The sequence below is a fragment of the Anopheles gambiae genome, chromosome 2, assembly GCF_943734735.2.
Source record: "Anopheles gambiae chromosome 2, idAnoGambNW_F1_1, whole genome shotgun sequence".
Classification (NCBI taxonomy): domain Eukaryota; kingdom Metazoa; phylum Arthropoda; class Insecta; order Diptera; family Culicidae; genus Anopheles; species Anopheles gambiae.
The window spans coordinates 114,150,499-114,171,398 of NC_064601.1; the positions used below are offsets into that span (position 1 = coordinate 114,150,499).

Consider the following 20,900-nt stretch of genomic DNA (forward strand, 5'->3'; position numbering starts at 1 on the left):
TTGAATTTTTTACCAATTTTTCCAACACCGTCACATCTCACTGGAGCATAGCCAGCGTCGGACAAGGAGGTCGGAAACGATTGTCATTTACTTCCTGCACCCAGCGTCCCCCATATTGATATGATAATATTAGACACCGTTATGATGACCACCAAAAACTGTACTGCAAGGCTTGTACCTGCTGTGTGCCCCTTCGCGGTCAGGGCAATTATGCAAGATCAACCTTTACGAGGGAGCATCCTTTAACGGTTCGCTGACGCTAGCCTTCAAGAAAAGCCAACGTGCGTTGGTGGCGGGGTTTTGTCGGTGGCGTAGGCTTCATCACCTGTGGCCGCGAACGGTAGCGATTTATTTATTTCCGCTTTTAAATTGAAGGCTGTTTCGTTGTTGGAGGTGCTGCTGCTGCTCCGGCTCGTTAGACAAACGAGGCAGTTTTTGTCAGCTTTGTTGCCAGCCAATTACTCGCCATGAAGAATGTGTTGAGTAGATGTTTCTAATGGGTTTTTGGGAATTGCTATTACTTTTAGACTGTAGCTCAGATACTGAAAGGGGAGCTATCTAGCAAATGTAGGTCAACAGTAACTGTTACGTCTGGAGATGCGTCCTCCCACCCTTCCCCCGTCTATAAACAACGCTCCAAGGGAGATGTTCTTCGGGGCAAACACAAAACGAACAGCTTAAGGAAGACGGAGACACGAAAACGAACGCTTCTGCCAATTGCCAATTGCTTCGTGAAGTCGCACGGACAGTTGAAGCACCCCCATGCTGTAAGTGAGAGATCATTAGCACCCTCTCTTCTCGCTACTTCGTCGTTTCTCCTCCCGTTTATTTGTTGCCATTTTGCTGCAGCACCGGCTTCACTCTCGTTTGCGTTTGCGGGTTGAATGAAGAAATGAAGGAAAGTTCAATAACATTTCCCTTTCTCCGCTCAATGCGTCCCGTTTCGTTGAACTCTTTTTCTCCCCCCCCCCCTCCCGACCCCCAATGGTCCATCCCCTTTGGGCACCGCTCCCCGCCCAGCACCGATCGGGTTCAATGGCGGAAAAATTGCAACCATCAAACTGCAGCAGCAGCGCGGCAACAGCAGGCAACGTAAAATGAACCTTTTTCCCACCCGTTGGGCGCTCTCTGAGATTGATTTTCCAACCCCGCGTGAGTTACTCACTCACTGCCACTCTGGGGTGGTGGTTGTGGTAGGGGTAGCTCGTGAAGGGAGCACAAGAGCAGCGAGCGTGAATTCATTTTGCGCGTGAGAGAGCGTGATTTTATGCTCGTGAAGGGAACATGGAAGGGAGACGGTGGGTTGTTTTTATTAATTTTTATCGCTTGTTTATGATTAGGAATGTGTGTATTTGAAATTTTTAAAATTTATTGCGCCTGTCGAATTAAACGATCGAATATCATTCATAACAACGACTGGTTTTTGTTTTTTAAGTAATGATTTGTGTTTACTTCCTTATACAGAAAAATTGATCTCAGCTCGGTGAGGTTTGATAAAATGGATAAAAAATACATTTATAAGCCCTAAATTTTGAAAAAAATACATATTTCACGATGCAATGAACCGTTCGTTTCGAAGGGAGAGCGTGTGTTCTTTGCGAAAAAATAGCCCTTGCAAGTCATCTATCTCACGTTTAGCCGCGAGAGCCACCGCAACACGTGAGAGTGAGAAACGAACTTCACGGTATCGCACTATGGGTTGTGGGGCAAATTAAAATTTGAAAGCATGTTTTCAATATTGTTGCGATGGTTTATGAAGCCAAAACAGGCCTTTATAATTGGAAATAATCGGTTAATAATAGGAGAGAAATTAAGAAGGATATGAAGGGTTAACTGTAAGCATTTAAAACAATCTAAAAAAAGCTATAAACTGGCATTTAATTTACTAGTTTCCTTTGCTTATTTACTCTGGAAATTTAAACCGAATATTTAAACTCCTCTAAAAAAAATTGCGACTTAAAATATATTCACAAATATGCCCTCTAGCTTCTACAACTTTGCCCATTTTCTTACCAAAACGAACGGTCTCGCGGGCCCATAGTGTGGTGGGGGTAAATGCCGACGCAGCGCGCTCGGCCGCCCAGCGACGCACTCACGATCCCAAGCACTTCTTTTGTGACTTTCCGTTCGCGTTGACGCGTATCTCCCGTGTGTGTGCCGGTGCTTCGAAGGCGGAAAACCCGCGTGCTCTGCCTTGCGCTCGCTTTAGTTTGTTTGTGTGCTTTTCCCCTTTTGCGCGCGCGGTGCCGTTTTGCGCTGCGATTTTGTTTTGTTTCTCGCGTCTCAGGATCGTTTTGTGTTAATTTTTGGGTTCGAACGTTTTCGAACCTCCGCACTGCTCCGTCCCCTATCGTTGTCCTGCCCGCGAGGACACGATCTGGTGCAGGACGAAGGGGGAGTGTTTCTTGTGATTCGTTTCGGTACGCTTTGCGTTGCATGCAAAACAAGCGATGGGCCGCTAAACTTTAGTGATCTTCAGCGGTACGATCATCCGCGCACGCTGTGGATGGAAGAATACAATTCAATCAATACGTTGTGCTAACCATCGAAAGTGCAGTGAAAGTGCACAGTGAAAAGTGACCCCGAAGAAAGGCCCAGCAAAAAGGGTCGTTCGGCAGTGCCACCACAGTGGGTGGTGACACTTTTGCCCGCGCAAAGATAATACGCAGTGATACCGATAGTGTCGCGAGCGCGTGTGTGTGTGTGTGTTTAGATATTGTTAGCAAGCAGAGAGAGATAGAGGGAAAAGAAATACTAAAAGTGAGTGTTCAACACGTGCAAGTTGGTGATACGAAGACATCGATGTGCCTTACACAGTGTGATGTTCAAAGTGACGCACAGCGGCTTCTTTTTTGAAAAATAATAACGGCAAGTGTTCTTAAAACCTTCAAAAAAGTAAAAAAGTGATTTTTGTGTGTGTGTGTGTGGCTCATAACAACATAAGAAATATACAACAAAGGCCTTTACGCGTGCAATTGTGCTCCATTACCAGCGGAATCTTCTGAAGATCCGTTCCTCGCCTCGACGCCTCGGGTTTTTGTTTGGCGGACGTCTGTGATCGCCGAGGCTTTCCACCGACTGTGTTGTTTCGTTCCACGACAAAACCGAACACCCCTAGACAGCAACATCAGCATCTGCCGCAGCATAACTGTGGATGTTCATAATTGTCTTATAATAAAATTTCGCCTTCGACAATCTCGATCGAGCTAGCGCGCGCGTGTGTGTTTTGGTGTGATATTGAAAATCGAGAGTGAAAACCAAACAGCCAACATCAAGTGGCAAAAGTAATAATATACGAAAAAAAACGAAGAAAGGAGAGAAAAACCCCAAGTGTGTTCGGGTGGTGAGTAGTGTGGCGATTGTGCCGCCGTTTACATTGGCGCCAGACCGACGCCACCGCGGGTGGTTTTTGGGGGCCGATGGATGGCTAATGAAAAGGAAAATAATGATAATCATCGAATGAGCAATAATAATAGCGCAGCGATACAAGCGATACGCCGATAAGCGCGGGCCGTTTTCCAGTGGGTGCCCCCTTCAAGTTCAGTGCCGCTCAAGTGCATCTTGCTTGATAGTTTTTGTGTGTGTGCGTTCCTAAGTGTGTGTGAGTGTTTGGGGCTTATTAGTGGAGGAAAATAAGAGATTTCCCTCTCCAAAAAAAGCTACTCCCAAGTGTGCTTAACGAATTTCCGTGATCAGCCCGAGGGAAAATGGTTTTGTGCTTAAAGTGCTTAAAGTGAAGTTGGTCGCTTACGGTGCGAAACGAAAGTAACCACTTGGAGACGCAAACGGTTGTGCAAAATAGAACATCCGAAGGACGAGACTGTTTGGGGAACATATTGACAGGATTACAATCTCACACATCTCTCCCGAAGGGGAAAAACGAACGAAGGATTAGAAAACCGGCCAGCGGAACGGATTGGATTACCATGCGGAAGCAGAGACTTCAGTATCAGCCATCGAATGGATTCAAGGTGAGTGTTACAGCATCATGCTGGTCTGGCCTGATCGAGATATCACGAGAGTGAAGGACGGCACGACAACACGTTACTTAACCCATATTCGGAGCTTGGATGACGGGGAAAACCCCCCCGCTCGGCACAACGGTGGAATAATTTTGAATGTGATTTTCGACCGTGAATCCTTGGGCTTGGGTGGTGGTGGTGCTTAGTTTCCGTACAGTTGCCTAAGCCTAAAGGGAAGTGCAACCCCGTTTGCCAAAGGGGAGGAGATGGGAAAGAAGCGTATTCAAATGTATGGCAGAGCTCGGTAGTCACGTGTTGGATGCTTTTGTGTCCGGCTGCTGGCACATCCGGATATTTTTTGTGCTGGTGATTTAGGTGTGTCTTCCTTTTTAGAAACGAACAACCGAACGATCTCTCAGTAGAACGAAACACACAGTGAAGCGCATTGAAGGCTTCCACTTGGCGATCATTAAACGGATGCAGTTGAGTTGAGAAAGAAGTTCGCTTGATCGCATCATCCATTAATTGATAAGCCTGAATGGTCGACACGCATGCCATTCGGAAGCTTGTGAAGGTGAGAAGCGTCATCAAAACCCCTTCGAATTTTGCACATCTTTCCGCCGTTTGGCTTTGCTTTAACCCTCAAAAAAAGGAAGTAACACGCGCACTTCGCGTGCAAGGTTTGCGGAAGCGAAGGAGCATACATCCTGCGGACATGTCTTTGTGTGTGTGTCTTTGTGCGTCTGTTGGGAAAGGAGTCTTAGCCTGCTTTCTGCGTGGCTGACCATGGTGACCATTTATTTGACGTTTCATGCAATTTTAATTATCAACCGCATAGGTAGTTGACCGTGAAATATTTTTATTGTTCAGCATATGTACAAGGCGGAGTAGTTTCGATTAGCCCGCAGGGCAGAAACGCCTTTTTAAATGTGGAAAATAATACATTACAATAATACAACTTTTAAGCGAAAAAGTGAGCTGATTTACGGGCGCTACGCTACGGCTCACGTTAACCTTTTTCTTTCGCGCCGATCGCGCAGTTGTTGCTCACAACACACGCGACACGAGTGTGCGAGCCCTCCGTCCGCATGCGAAACGGTGCGCGTTGGCCACGAGCATGGTCGCATCACGGTCGAAGGTCAGGGTGTTCCGTACACGTTTTAGCCTTCCCCGTGAGTTAGCGCTTAGCTGTATCGCGCCCAGCAAACACGCCTTTTATCCAACCGGCCCGCATAGCTGTTGCCCCCAAGCAGGTGGAGTTTTGGAAAGGAATCAGATTGTTCGATCGCAAAACTGATTGTGGTTGCCGATTGGCCGACAGCTTCCTGGTGGCAGGTAGCTAACGATCCTTTATTTCAAAAGCATTTAAAACACGTTAGCATCTTGATAAAATAGAATTACAGTAAAGCTCCGGAATGTTTGCGAAAAAAAGCTCTATCAGGTTGCATCATCTAAAACCTCCTTAATGACAAGTTGGACAAACAGGTTAGGTTTCGCATGCGTTAAGCGATCCTATCGACTGGCAGCGACCAAATGCACGGGACAATTAGCTAAAGCGTATCCTTCACGAAAAAAAACCTCCACAACAACCGCCACCGGCAACCAATGTCACCAACCCATTACCGAAAGGCACGAGGCGGGTCCGAAACGGGAGAGACGGTCGGAGGATGTGTATCAATAAATGTGTTTAGCGTTTGACAGCTGATTGACAGTCAGCGCGGACCACCTTTTGCGAGAGAGCGAGACACCCGTCCTACTCTCGCGCCTGCTGCGATCGTGACCTCGGGGCACTTTAGTAAACGCCAAATCGAGTGCCGAAAAGCAAGAGCAAGCCAAAAACCTGAAACTAAAATCGAAGTTCGACCAACAATCCTCCACTAGCGTAGCCTTGAGCGTTTGCAAGATCGTCACGGCTCGCGTGTGTTTGTGTGTGGCGCGTACGATCGAAGTCATAATACTCACTCGTAACCAACGCACCGATGAGTAGCAGTAGTAGTAGTAGTAGCAGTAATAGTAGTTTAGTGAATAAAACCGCCACGATGTGATGAATTTTTCGTCAAACGGATTTCCTTTTCCTGCCTTCTCGTGCGCGCGCGCGTTTGGCTTCGAAATACCCCAGCCTCGGGTGCCTCTTGGGGTGCGCTGCGGCATTGGAAATCTGCATTTTTATGTTCCGTTGCTTCCCGCCCGTTGACCTTGAAGTGGTGTGGGAAGGGAATGGGTGGTAGCAATATGCTAAATGTTGCTTTTTGTTTGCTGCTCTGTTCTGAGCTTCTCCCCTCTCCCAAAAAATGGAAACAACACACAAAAATGGTCAAAATAAATGTCCAATTGAATATTTCCATAAATTTCGGGGCGATCAAAGACTGTAGACTGAAGCGAGGCATGGTGGATCAGCTGGAAGTTGAGAGTATTGTTTTGTTTACTTGATGCGTGAGAATGTTTGCAGTTTGGTTCGGTTGGTTGGTGGTGGTTGGCGAGCCGCCAGATGAGCCAGCCAAAATCGGTACTAATTTCAAGGTTTCGGTATCGAGAGATCTACCACCGGCGAAAACAAAAGGCTGTATTAATTATTTTGGCGTTAAGCCGGTCGTGAAGAAGTTCGAGGTTAGTAGCGCATCCTATACCTAGATGACGCGCTTCCGTTCCCAGCGGTGTTAATTATTTCACACAAAACGCGTCTTAAATCAGTGCAGAAAAGAATGAAAATCGCGACCCGGGGAGGGAAGCTCAGCTTTTCAGCTCTGACCAAATATGGCGTTTGTGTGTGTGGTGTGCGAACCATATTTCGTTCAACCGCCCCCCTCTCCCTCAAAAGCCTTTGTGCGTTTGTGCACAAGTGTTACCCGGGGGCTTGTGCAGCTGTACCTAAAGCAAATAGATCGTGCTTCGGCAAAGGCGCAGGCGACGAACTCGCAGAACCGTTCCCAAATTTAGACCCAGTCTTGGATCGTTGGGAAGATTATTATCGCATCGCTCGTTCCTGTTACAATGTCAAAACCCCAGTGTGTCTATGTGTGTGGTTGAGAATAACGGCGATCATGCGACACATAACAAAACACTGGCAACACTGCAGCCAGGAAGTGGGAAGAGGAGCTGTTTGTATCAATATTTAACAACGCGAAACACGTCAGCGAGCCATTCGGCACGCTGAGGAGAGAACCTCATCACACAGAAATAGTATTACACGTGGGAGTTTAAAAAAAAAAGCAACTAATTTATGCTCGTGCCATTAACGGTGAGTTAGAAACTCTGCAACACTTTCGCTATTGAGTAATGGGCTGGATTTTACCGCCCGCTCCTGAAACTGCACACTATGCGTAGCAGAATTTTTTTTCTTCGTTTTGTTGCATTCATTACAGAGCACATCGTAAATTGCACACGAGCCATTCGCTGAAAATCGCTCACTGGCACGATCTGCAATTCCCGGAAGCGATCAAAGTTCTGAACGATGCTGCGCGCGTACTCGCGAGTGGAGGTGATCGTTGTAAACGGCAAGTCACCATCACCGAAAAGACGGGAGGGAACTCCCCACTCCTTTTTAGCCACGTGCTGCTATAAAATGGAAGGGAAAGAGGAGAAAGGACAGGAAAATAGTAAACGTGCTGAAGAAAAGTAGCAAATTTGTACGGCAAAAGAAAATAAAACGAGCCCCAGTTTTCACACCGCACACGTTAAAAACGCAACAAAAAACGCAGTGAAAAGGGCCGAGTTTTGTTTAGCAAAAATGGAGTGCGCAAAGGGGAGACACGACGGAGTGGTATTACGTTGGCAAAATGTAAAATTTCGCTCGGTCCAGTGCGGCACGCGGCTTCTGTTTATGTGGAAAAGGCACGTCGTCGGGTGTTACACGAGTGACCCTTTGCAAAAAGTAAAAACTTCGGAACGTTTGTTGTTGTTGCTTCGCTAACAAACAGAGAGGAGCAAGCAAAGTCGGGGAAGGAAAGAAGCGAGATGGACGGGAGAGTTTTGCATTTCGTAATGTGCATAAACGTTTAGAATAAATTGTATAACATTAAAGCCCGACGACACACACATCACACTTCAAACAGGCGAGATTCGAACCCAAGCACGCTTCACATTTCCATAACGTGCGCTATCATCCTAGCAACTAGCATACGAAGCGTCCCGCTCATTGCAACGCTTATTGTTTACTTTATTCTAGACAAGATTTAATGCACACTTCATCACTCAGGAAGTGAATCGAAACGGATTGCATAATGTTGATACAATTCCTTCAGAAATGCATCATAAACAACTTATAGTCTCCTACTCTCTGCTCTCCCCCCCCTCAAACCATGTGCAGTCAGGGCTGCACGTGGGGTGCAAGGTTCGAGTTTCGGGTTGCAATACAGCAGTCGGCGCAAGCCGTGGGTCATTCGACGAGGGCGTCAAGTACTGTGCGAGTGCCCGCTCGTTGCCCTCACGCCGACAGTGTCGCCCGGTTCGTGAGTGACCGCGGAAGGCTAGGCCGAAGGTTAGTGAGTGTGTTTAATGAATCGATGAGCCTTTTTTTTATTGCCATTTTTGCATAACGGCCGTAAAGGACATGCAACATGCACACACGTGCACACTCGCACGAAATCAAATTCTGCTGAGATCATCCTGGCACGCACGGCCTGACAACAGCTTGGTACTATTGGTACAAGCACACTATTTACCATCCGTACAACATTTACTGATTGCGCTTGCTATCATAACAGGAGCGGGTGGTCGATCATAAACATCTGCCCCCGCGCGGCACTACTCGGTGCGTTATCGGCTTTATCAATCGCCACAATTGTTTCGGTTCAAGTGTAGTGTTTGACTTCTGTGTTATTGTACAGCTTAGCTACGATGCGAGCTACCGATCGTGAGCGGACGGTTTTTTTTATTTCTAAACGAGCACTGAGTCATGTGTACGGATTCTAAGACCTTCCGCGTCCGATGCCATGTACCGAGCGAGTACGGCGCTCAATGCAATCGCGTTCAGAATGCACCCTGGCCACGCACACGCCAGCGGGATTAGCATAATCGAACGGGCTAATGCCGCACGGTGTTGGGTGTGGGCTAGAGCGCCAGCAGTGCGGGGGTCTCGGCTTGCAAACAACGCGTCCGCATTGGGATAGGTTGTGAACCTCGCCGTGAGATGCAAGGCGATCTCGCGGGTGCGAGCGCGCGCGCACACGAGCTGGTTGAGCTTTAGAAGGCTTTGCGCGAGGGATAGGGTGTGAGTGTAGGGTAACACTGTTTGTATTCCGCCCGTAGGAAATTATAGACAAACGTGCATGCGATTAGCCAGCTTGCCCAGCAGGGCGATCGGGCGAGTGTCGGGGAGGGCGTTCTCCGAGTGTCGCCGAAGCTGTCACATTAATTAAGCTATTAATTGATTGCATCGAGACAATGCTCTGTAGTACGGCGTCAAGGAGGGGGTTGGTGAAGGAAGCGGTAGGCCAAAATTACTTCCACCTTAGAGGGCCTATTTGCATACGAGTGATCTTAATCTCAGTTTTATCGTTCGTACGGCACCGGGCACCGGCAGGTGCCTCGAGAGCACTCTAGAGCGACGTGGAATAAATTAGCTCGAAAAGCACACAAAGTCGCACAAGAGTAGTAAGTTGTGCGGCTTTATGTGTTACATTGACTGCATCTCTCTGTACATGGGCGAAGGTAGCGAAGGTGTCTGGCGCTGATGGAAGATCGTCTGACATCTCCGATGCCTGATTGCTCCAAAACTGTACTTCCTGCACTATCCTATGCACGGCACCACTCGAAAACTGCTCGAACCGAGTCTTGTTGGACCGCGTCCAAGCAGTATTTTATCGAATTTCATTATAGATCCAGCCAATGCAGACTGGCCTGCATCGCCGACACACTGCACCACAGTTGCAGATGCGCACATTCTCGGTCCCCCCTTGCACCATTAGTTGCAGAAGGCCTCTTTGCACGCGCGTCGGCTCTTTGTTTCCTTCCTGGTGTCGGGTGTTGTGCGAGTGCGAGTCGAACATACCAAACACACTTGTGCATCGCCGGCAGAAATCGTGCCCGACCTTCAAATCGATAGACTATTGCCACTATTGCACATCTCCTTCCCCCCCCCCCCCCCCCCCCCACTAGTTTCTATGACCGTGTCCCCGCCCTGCATGCTGGTTAGTGTCGCTGCAACGCATCCGCGCAGTGACGCAGCAGTGATGAGTGAAATGTCTGTGTGTGTGTTTGTGCATTTGGCCTTGAGACCTAACGCCCTCCTTTCTTTCTGCTAATATGTGTCTGTGTGCTCCGGGTTGTAAGATGTAAAAGATCGCCTAAATATTGTCCGGCAGCAGATCGGGAATGGGATGAGTTTGTGCATTATTGCAGGCGTCACCATTACTCGCCAACTACTACTACTGCTAGACATTTCACATTCCCTCACGGTTCACTCGCAATCCCTCTGAGGTGACGGGTGTTAGCGAGGAAGGACCAGTCGCAGTAATAGCTGTGAAGGTTCCGGTACAGTCCGTGGCAGATTGGCGCAATTTGTTGGGTCGTAAAACACGCACATCCCTCTCTCGCGCGCGCACACACACGTTGCGCTTCTAGTAAGACATAAAACTAGCCCTCGTACGTTCGTTTTGGCGGTAGGGGACGCGCGGATGCATATCGGTGGATCGGTGCAACGCGTGCGAAATGCATCACCGCGAAAGGCGGACCCCGCACGGAACAAAACAAACGCCCCACGGTCGTGAAGATAAACGAATAAATAACGATATCTTGTGCCCGGCTCGGCTTGCCTCGGTTGTTGTTCTGTTGTTAGAGCACAAAGAGCTCTACTTGAGGACTTTTCGACGCGGATAGCGGGGGCGGGGGTTGCTTGCTGGTGGCCAGAAGTCACAGTAAATATCTGTACTGCGGATGTATTGCAGCTCCCGGTGCACGCATACCTGCATTCGAGGGGCGTCGGCGTCTGTAAGCAATCTGTCTGATGAGTACAATAATCACCCTGCAGGATGGATGTGGACTTTTCGGTGGAGGACATGGTGCATTATAACCACCTCTATGGGAAATAGTTGGTGCGAGAGATGCAGGCTTTAGCCTTCAAGCGTAATAGGAACTTTGAGAGCAAACTGCGGGACAGAAATATGAGCTATTGAACCATTCAGCTCCAGCACATCGACTCCACAGTATCGACAAGCTGCGTTACTGAGCTACTCCAATAGCGCCCACCACTAATTGTCTCAAACTCAAATCCATTTATCCTAATTGATGTTAGACTGAGACACACTCGGTCTCCTTCTCGCCGTGCCGTCTCTAGTGCAACCAATTAACCGTGAAGTGCATGAACGTGTTCTAGCTGCGTGTGTATCGGCCCTATGCATTGGGGCACCGTTTTGTGTGCTATGTGCTGTGTGCGATCGCGTTAATCATACTTTTATCACCCCTTCTCGGCCTGTACTTCCGGGGGGCTCCCTGGGGTGACCCTGGAGCGCTTGCACTGCACTGGGGATTGCATGCGTGCCGAGAGACGGAAAGCGGAAGCGGTAATGCCGTTAGAGTGCACGGCTGATAACCTCGGCCGATGCGTATTGTGTGCGCTGCCGCAACTGGATGCAACTGGTGTGTGCAAATCGTGGCGGGGCGTAGTAGATCGCATGCGATACAATGCCTAAACGTGCTCTAGTTCTAATTTCGAGCAACAGCTCTATCTTCGTACTGTCGGTGTGAGCGCAAACTAATTACTGCTGGCAGGGGGGTGGAGAAGATCTAGGCTTCTGAATAAAGTGATTTTGTGCGGCGATATTGGATTGCCGTTGGGGGAAATGAAATCGATCCATTAGCAGCTAATTTAAAATCATTGAGCACCCCGCTTCCGAGCTAATATAGATTCCTCCCCATTCAAACAGTTCGATCCTACCGTTGGATTCCTCGTACTGGCACGCTCCGGCATGTCTAATCTTATCGGATAGTTGCCAAGGTGAAGCACCACACACCCCTACCTTCCATTTACTCCCCTCCCCATCCCCGGGGGCCTCTCCAACTATTGGAAATTGATCGTCTCGCGCACTCGCGCTAAGTGGAGGACGACCTTCGCGCGACGAACCCGGACCGAGCTTGGGAAGCCGCCTGCCAAACAACTTCGCCCGTTGTATTGATAAGGCCTTTCGATGAGTGACCGTGAATTCCGTGGTACGCCGTTCCGTGGTGTGCTAATCAGAATGAGCGCGCGCGCGCGAGCGCACCACCAAACTGTGCAGCCGAGTAGACAGTGTGGCTCAGCTAGTTTTTTTTGGAAGTGGAATTAGTTTTAGAAGTATTTTTGTCTCTGAGATGCGTTGAATTATAAGGACTTTGTGCGAGATATAGCAAGATGTTGCAGTTATTACATGTGATGATGAAATTAGGTATAAGATTGAAGTTGGTCATGAGTTCCTACTAATCATAAATCTAGAACACCAACCTCCTTTAAGCCAGCAGCTTTGACACTTCCGAGACTTTTGCCATGACCGTTTGGACACCACTGGAACTCAAATAGCTTTTAGAACAATAACAAAACAATTGCTCAGTACCAGCACAACCTGTACTCCACGTACCCGTCGATTTCGTAAACTAGAACAAAACCCAACCGCATTCGATGAAGGTAACAAGAAAAAGGTGCCTCTTTTTGCAGAACTCAGCACAAATTCTTCGATCGATGGGGTTTGCTCAGCACCGAGGCGGGCCCGTTTGACCGACATGTCCCCGACGACATGTTGGCAAAGCGAATCGGTGACAATTGCTTCCATTTGCTGGGCCGTTTTGCAGGAGTATTGAGACGGGTGGGACTGTTCCAGTAGCATAATTACCAGTGCAAAAACAAATGACAAACCAACTCGATTTGCTCAATCCGGCGGGCGGTTTTTATTTGTGTAACCTTATTTCTTATTTAAATGAGGCGATAGAAAAATTGAAATTCAATACTGAGAGAGTGCAGGCAAACAGACCTTCTAGCCACCTCTTCAGAATGTACGTGATCGTTGACGTCACGTGAAAGGATTAACGGCGGAGGAGGCAATAGCAACAAAAAACTGGCAAAATAGGATCACCGTCTCTCGGTGATAAACAGTCCTACTACAAACCCACCGCATTCGGCTCTTGCGCGGTGGTGTTCGTGCGCACTTAACCAGGTGACCGCATTTGGCCTTTTTACCGCTGACCGGCTTCTACGATGACGATGATTGATCTTCTCTTTGTTTGACAGTCCCATGCAACGGGCAACGCGGCTTCTCATCTTCATCAGAACAAAATATCGCTCGCGTCCTTTCGCGGGGATATGCTTGGGAGAATGGAACGGCTTCTGGTGTTGACCCATTTTACTGAACCAGTGGGTTAATTGGTTTTCATCCCATTTCGGCACAGGTCTTTCTTTGGTAATGATGTTTTCAAAATGTTGATGATCTAGATTTGTCGATAATTTGTCAGCGATTAGTCAGCTAAATGAAGCGTCACGAGAATTGAGATGTGAGTAATGATCATATGCGGAAGATCTCATCAGTCATCGATCAGGATTTACGATAATGTTGAAATTCAAGGCCTAAAGTGTGGTATTTGTCAACTAAACAGCATGTACTTGCCTCAAATAAGCCCAAATTTCATTCAAACATTGCGCAAAACTGCGCTTCCTTGTTGTGATCTTGTGGCAGCGACATTAGCCACTAGGAAACACAATAAACGGAAACAAACCACAGCTCTAGAGCCGGTGATCTAGTCTTTCACTTCTTCCGACTCCCAGCAGCTAATTACACCGTACTGCAGCCACGCATTTGCGATAATTGGCGGTTTCGCTGGGGTGATATGTTTAAAAATAACATCAAACCAGATGATCGCGCTACGCGAGATGGCGTACGCGGGCGGGACCGTTTGTGCGAAACAGATGTTGCAGATGGCCTTGAGTGAGGCAAAGGTTTCCGTCGCGGCCAGTGATTTGTTTCAATGATGGTGTGTGTGTAGCGAGAAATCAAAATATTATTATTCAATTACCGAGTTTTGGGGGCGGTAAGCGTGTAGCGCTTTACGAGCGGAATGTGTGGAGCTGAATGTTGAAGCATTCATGTGTCGGCACATTTGTCAATTGCCAAAGTCGTAACAGACACTCGGTATGGCCTCTTCTCTTCTCTTTCATCTACGTCTTCCGTTTGAGCCCACCCAGTCAGCCACAGCCTTCCAATGGTTGTCTGGGCCTTTTCGCATCACCCCAAAGTCCCAAGGCTCCAGCCAAACTTTCGGCTGAACTTGACCCAAAAACCAAACTCCTCCCTCCCCCTTGGGCGGCATTGTGTGAGTGTTTAGTGTGTCACCAAGTACGCCAAAATCCCACTACAAACACACTATCGTCAACATCATGATCATCATCACGGTCAAATGATTAGCAATTGACAGTTTAGGCTGACAGAAAGAGAAAGAAGACAGCCTCACCCACTCCATGCCGCCGCGACAGTCAGGGGAGAGTTTTCTTCACGCGGTGGGGGGGACGCCAAATGGTTCAATTGTTTCCATTTCGTTTTGTGCCCCATGCGCCCCAAAACCGTCGGGTGGATGAGTTCCGTTGGTTCAGTTTCACTGCTGGTTGGATTCGTCCCACCGGCCCAACCGCCAGGGCCAACCGTACCCGCCCGCCTGCGAGTGTCACGTGAGTTTGACGTTTCCTTGATTGTGTCTGGCAGTGTGGCGTTGGCAGTGTAGGCTGGAGTCATGCTCGAACGGTGCGCGCGCGGTGTGCTACCAAGGACCTTCCACCATTACGCTAATAGGCGAAATAGGCTTAGACAGCGGAGCAGCAGCGACGACCATGAAAAGCGGCTCACTCGTTAGCGTTCAAGTTCACGTTGCGAATCTGAGTCATAAAGAGACACAACTGTCAAAACCGATTCCACCTGCGACACCTGGGTCTGGGCCGTGTGTTGCAGGTGTTTTGTAGGCAAGAAAGACACCATCAAATCATAACCCCCTGCAAAAGGTGCGCACCGGAGTTTTGGAACTCGTTTGATTGTGACCCTCCCCTGAGGGCTTTTGAAACCTGATCTGCGAACTGTGCGAAAGTCACGCAGCGAGAACTCTGGAACACTCGTACCCAACAGCTGATAGAGAAAGCCAAACAGCCCGTAAGAACAGGGTTCGGAAGCTGTTCCAAAAGTTACAGCTACTGCTGATAGGCCAAACGCAACGCCCAACTCAACCTTGACCTAATTTTGCAATGTAGAGTCTGTGTGAAGAGAGATAGAAGGAGAAGGAATACTCCACATACACACTCAAATTGCAAATGCAGGAGTGGATTTTTTCTTTCTGGCGAGCGTGTTGCGTGTCAGCCGTACAAATAGACGAACCTCCCTTTCCATCTTCTCCAGGGCACTCCTCTATCAGTGGCGACAGATTGTTGACGTTTGTTTTGGCTTTGCGGGAGCGAGATGTTCCTGTGGGGCGGGGTGAGGATCATGGAAATTGGTTGTATGCTTTGCTCCAGGGTGTTTGAGGTGAATGTCAATGTTTGCAGTAGCAGCAAGGAGGTTGTGCTGAACAGATGCAGAGATTACCCTTGAACAGATTGAGCGCACAGCGTCTGGTATCAGTGTATGATTGGAGATTGGTGATTGGGGCTTATTGGGTAACTTGCAGTGTGTAACGAGATGGCTTTGAGTTGACTGAAAACTCCCATTTTGGGGGACAAAATCATCACCTACGTTACTCATTGTGCTGGAATGTCAATGCTGCACATATCCGAGAGTATCATACATCTTCACTAAATGTCCCCAAACTCCCAACATCTAACAGCCTAAGCATTCTAAAACCATTTAAATTACTGCCGCCATTATTGCGAGTTATGTGGCCTGTACAGCACCGCAAGACGCTAATGATTTGCACATTTTCCTGGAGCAAGCCGGCAAATAGTTTTCGCCATTAGACCCAGCGCCCCGCCGCGTGTAGTTCATAGTGCAACGGCGTACAACTCTCCTACCAGAACAACCCGCAAACCCGCTACACTAACACAAAACGAACCGACCAAACGAACAGTCGATTAAAATTAGAACACACACAGTTCGGTGTGTGTAGAGGAAAGTGTCCTCCTCTTTCTCCTTCTGCTTGGGCTGGGAGACAGGGGTTGGAGAGACGCTAAGCAGCTAAACGGTACAATCTGCGAGCCTTACATGTGTGTGCGGCTCGAACGGCGGGGAAAGTTTATTTTTGTGATTCGCAACTAATTTGCTCAGCAGATGAGCGAATGCGGCTTGGCTTCGCAGGAACGAAACGAGGAGGAGGTTTGCAAAAAGGGTCGATTAAGGATGGTATTTATTTCCCTTTCGTCTTTCGGCGCGCGCGGTGTGGTAATGGTGGTGGTGACTTTTGTTGCAAATAAACATATCGAGGTCACCGCACATCCTATCCGGTTGTGGCTGTGTTACACACATAGCGTACGCGGAGTAGTGTCTTATGTCTTGTAATAATCGTACATTACGTTACGCTCGAGGTGAGCCGTCAATGACGGCGGGGGCATGGGAAGGATGCGAAGCAGCTTTTGGCGAAGCTAAAAAGCAGGATCATCTGATTAAAGATCCAAGTGTTGTGATCTTCCCATTTAGTAGCGGTAGTTGTGCCAAACGCAAGAAGAATGGAAAATATATTCTATTTCACTATCTTGTTGAGCAATAAAACTGTGCAACGATTAACAGACGCACCAGGAAAGCGAGGAGTTCGGATGTGGTAGTGGATCTCCTGTTGTACAGGGCAGAGGACGTTTGTGTACTTTGTCTAGTTCGACGCCGGTTGGCTGTTAACACGAACGGGAATGTTAAAGGGAGCAGAATCTGGGGCGGTTTTATTTTTAGCAAACTCAAAAATGGGTCAATGTATTTTTAACTTATGATACAGTGCGCCATCATACGGGTTTGGAATGGGTCTGTGAACGAGGCAGATGCTCTCCCGAAGTGCGAGACGCGCTAGCCGAATTTCCAGACACGCCGAACTTTGTTGGTTGTTCACACGCAGACAGCAAGACACTAATCTAGCTTTTCTCTCCTTCTCTCTCTCTTTCTCTTGTAGGTATGTAAACTACGAAATCTGGGCTGGAGAATCTCAACCAGTCTGTGGTAAAATATTACTCGTCGTAACTGCTTCATTATCACATCTTTACGTGCCCGCCACGAGTGTGATGGTAGGGAATTTATGTAACTTTTGATTAATGTCCAGGCACCATTATCTATTAGCGCGTCCGTCTGGTAGCAGTGTGTCCGTGGTGCTTCTTTACTTCTTGTACGACACGTACAAGACACACACAGCGACTCGGCCCATAATTATGCAATCGAAGACGATGAGACTTTGCAAAGTCTACACCACACCGGTCCCCTCCTGCCCGATGATCACCGGTTATAGGACCTTGAAGCATTTTTGTCGTCCGTCAACTTGCGCAAAGCGACCTGAACTTGACTAATCGTTCCGTAGGCCCCGCTCCGTACACCGGTCCGTTCGGCCATCAGCAAGACCTTCAGGCGTTTTGGAGTGCGGGCGGCCCGCATCCGGAGGGTCCGGTTTGGCCCGATATCTCCTAGCAGAAATCTGGAATCGATGTGAAGTCGATTGTCCACTTCTGCAAAAATGGTTCGTGTTGTACGCACTTAAGAACTTACATGTACATGCGGTCGCATTAGTTGGACGCTCTACCCGGAGGCGATAGTGCTTCCAAATAAGGAGTCAATCCTAGGCAATCGCTCGCGCGTGTGTGTGTGAAGGTGCGGTGCGTACAAGTTCACCCTGAAGTGCGGATACGCGTGTTTGCAAACGATCGCGTTGCGATTTTGAGATGGTGATCGTGTAGGGGGGGGAAATGGACGTCTTGTGACTTGGGGCTCGAAGCATCAGTGCTTGTCATTATCGCAATCAGACAGATTGATCGGAGCTGCGTGATGACTGTAGCGGAGAAGGGATTAAACGACAAGTACAAAAGTTGACATTTCACTTATGTCATACCTCATTTGATAGATCTCATAACTCACACTCTGAGCTCTGTCTCTCGTGTGATCTTGTGTGGAGTGTCTGTCTGCATAAATATTCCGTGTCTACTGCTCAAAAATACATCTGATTACGTACAGACTGTCTACACACACACCTCCTCATCCCTTCTCCGGCTACAGTGTGCGCGTACGATCTTGCATATCTCATAAAGTACGCCACTATCCATTCATGCCTTGGCGATCGGAAACTCAAAATCGATCGCCCGCCCGTGTGTGCTCGACGACAAATCGTCCTACGATCGGTACTGCAAAGGTGCAAGCGAAATAGCTAGCAAGCGCGGCCGCGAAATCACCCTCGCCACCTCTACTAGCACGCGTCTCACTGTGTGTCTTGCGCATCGCTGCGCCAACCTTTACCAATGCAAAACCTCCCTCTCTGCTGCCCACCTTCTCTGTGATACCGAACCACACCAACCGAACGTGTTCGCCCTACGCTCTCGAGCTCGCTCTCGCTCACTCTGGCTCACGCTCTGACTACAACCAACGAGCCAACGTGCGAGCGAGCGAGCGAGAACTGTGCGCGGCCGGTTGGTATGAATTTTATTTTTCAATGTAAGGTAACCCTGGCCTGCTATTGAAATTTAAAAGTGTGTTAAGTTTAAATTTTCCGCCACCACCGCGCACCACCACTATCGCTGTATGGCGGAGGCTACCACCTCTCCCCAACACCCCATCATCGCCAATGATGATCGTCATCATCGCCATCATCGCGGCACACTTTGACGGTCTTCCTCGAGAGGGGCCTGCTTTTGGTTTGGTTGGTTTGGTTGGCTGGTTGGTGGGTCTGAGAGTGATCGTGTGCGTTTGTGTCTCTGCTGTGGTACAACGCGCGTGGCGGCAAAAAGATCGCGTTTCATTGTGACGCTCACCAACACACCGACGCACAGCGTCGTGGCGAGGGGTTTTTTTTCGGTTGGCGGCTTTTGGCGCCGATGCCCTTCGCCGTTTTGGCGCTCGGACCTGCACATGGCGAGGCGGTTTTTATGGACCGCCGCCACCTTCAAGCCCCTCGTCTGTGCTGTGCAATACGTCATCGTTTCAGCCGCGGTGTGCGAGAGAGCACGAGAGCGACTGTGTGCTGGATGAGATCCAAGCAAACGTTTAATGCGAACGCGAAGAGGTGTTTTTAATTACGGCATGAACATGAGGCTGGAATTTGATTCTTCTCGTGTCCGAAGCGATGTTTCACTGCGTGCGAATGTTCCGCAATGATCGATGATACCTGCGGCGTGCCCTTCCTCGCATACAAAAAAAAACCCCGATTGCTAACCTGGTCGATTGTTTCCAAACACTGTGGTGTGGAGTTGTCTTTGGCGCTGCTGAACCGCTTCCACGCTGCCTAGCTACGCACCTCAAGGCTGATCGAAGCTGGACGACCTTCGCACAGTGGCGCTGTGTATGCTGCCGTGGAGCATCGTGACCTTGGCTGGTGCTGCTGGTGAGACTTGCGGCTTGTGAGAGGGTTTTGCTTCTGATGTGATCAGTAGGTTACGCGTCCGAATGGTTCGAGCCACCTTGACCGATTGGTTTAGATGCTTAGCTTGGTTGTGTTTACCTTGGAGCGCGGTTCGATCGCTACTTCCTACATGTAACGAGCTTCCTCAAGAAGTGGCGGTTAATTTTCAGCACCCGAGTGAAGGCTTCATTAAGAGAATTGAGCCAAATGGGTACTTCATGGTAGTCAGAGCATGTCTAGTATTCTAAAAATAAACTCTGAATTGTTCATTGCAATAGGTCCATAACTCAAAAGTCAGTGTGATATCCTGCTTAAGTCGCAGAGCGAATACTTAATTTCATTTCCAAAATTCCAATAGAGCCTAACGATATCTTTGACCCCAGGCAGACTGTTCAAGAGCACCTGGATGATGCGAACAAATGCGAACAAAATTCCATTCGGCTGAACGTATCAACCTGTTTCGCTTGATTTCACCACGATGATGATACCACCACTTCCGCCACAGTCTAGATACACGATGGCCGTCCACCACTCAATGAGACAGATTTGGATGCTTTTTTTTCGCTAAAGAAAGCTAAACAAATCCTCTTCACCTTTAAAAGTCACACTTCAGGCAAAGAAAAGGCTTTCGACGCCTTCGAGAGTTCGATGCTCCGAGACGATCGTATCTTCAGCAAAAAAACAACAACAAACTCCACATATTTCTATATCCAGCACACGCTCCTGGCACACCTGTGCTCATGAAAATGAAAGGAAAATCACACACACACACACACACTCCGAGGCCACATCTCGAAACCGGTCAAAAATGGTCGATAGCGATGATTTTACTTTCTTCCCCGCTCATCAGCCCGCTCGCGATCAGGGTGAAATGGAAATTATTATATTTTGTGTACAGGGGGGTGGGGGGGGGGGGGAGAAGAAAGCAGCAAAAAAGAAGAGGAAACAACAGTCTAACGAATCTATTTTAAGTATGGTTTTTTTTGCAACCACCCTGATCCACCACTCATCTTCACCATCGTGCGCTAATGCTTCAGCTCGAAAGCGATATGACGGCTCAATTCGAACGAAAGTGAGTTTTGAGTAGTTGATTGACTGTTGGAGAGAGAGATGGAGAGATGCGAAGTGATTAGTGGGGCCATTGTTGGTTTAATTAATCAAAATCTATTCATCACCGAGTGGCATGGATGGGAGTGGTAGCAGATGGGAGTAGACGCTATTATGCTGCTTTTTACTTTCGTTTGCTATTTTGGTTTCTATTCTTTGGAAGAAAAGAAATAATTTGTTAATAATTCATTGCAATTCAACCGTTTGCATGTAAATATATTGAGAAGTAATCAAGTTTCAAATTGAAATGTTATTCAGCAAGCTTCGAGCACTCTCGTAAGGTCCGAAAAGCCAAGGTTTCATCCACGCACTTTTGACCAAACGCACGGGCCCTGCCCCAAATCAACCTAATGCTTTTGCCTTCCAAAAACTAACCAC

General features: G+C 48.3%; 1 protein-coding gene across 1 annotated transcript in view; it reads left to right on the forward strand.

Annotated features, from left to right (window-relative positions):
- The first annotated feature begins 2,108 nt into the window (after positions 1 to 2,108).
- The window catches only part of LOC3290353 (ecdysone-induced protein 74EF), a 212,501-nt gene continuing 193,709 nt past the window's right edge, over positions 2,109 to 20,900 (forward strand). Inside the window, exon 1 of the mRNA XM_061648487.1 lies at positions 2,109 to 3,971. The gene's annotated coding sequence lies outside the window, so the exon portion shown is untranslated. The remainder of the gene's footprint in view (positions 3,972 to 20,900) is intronic.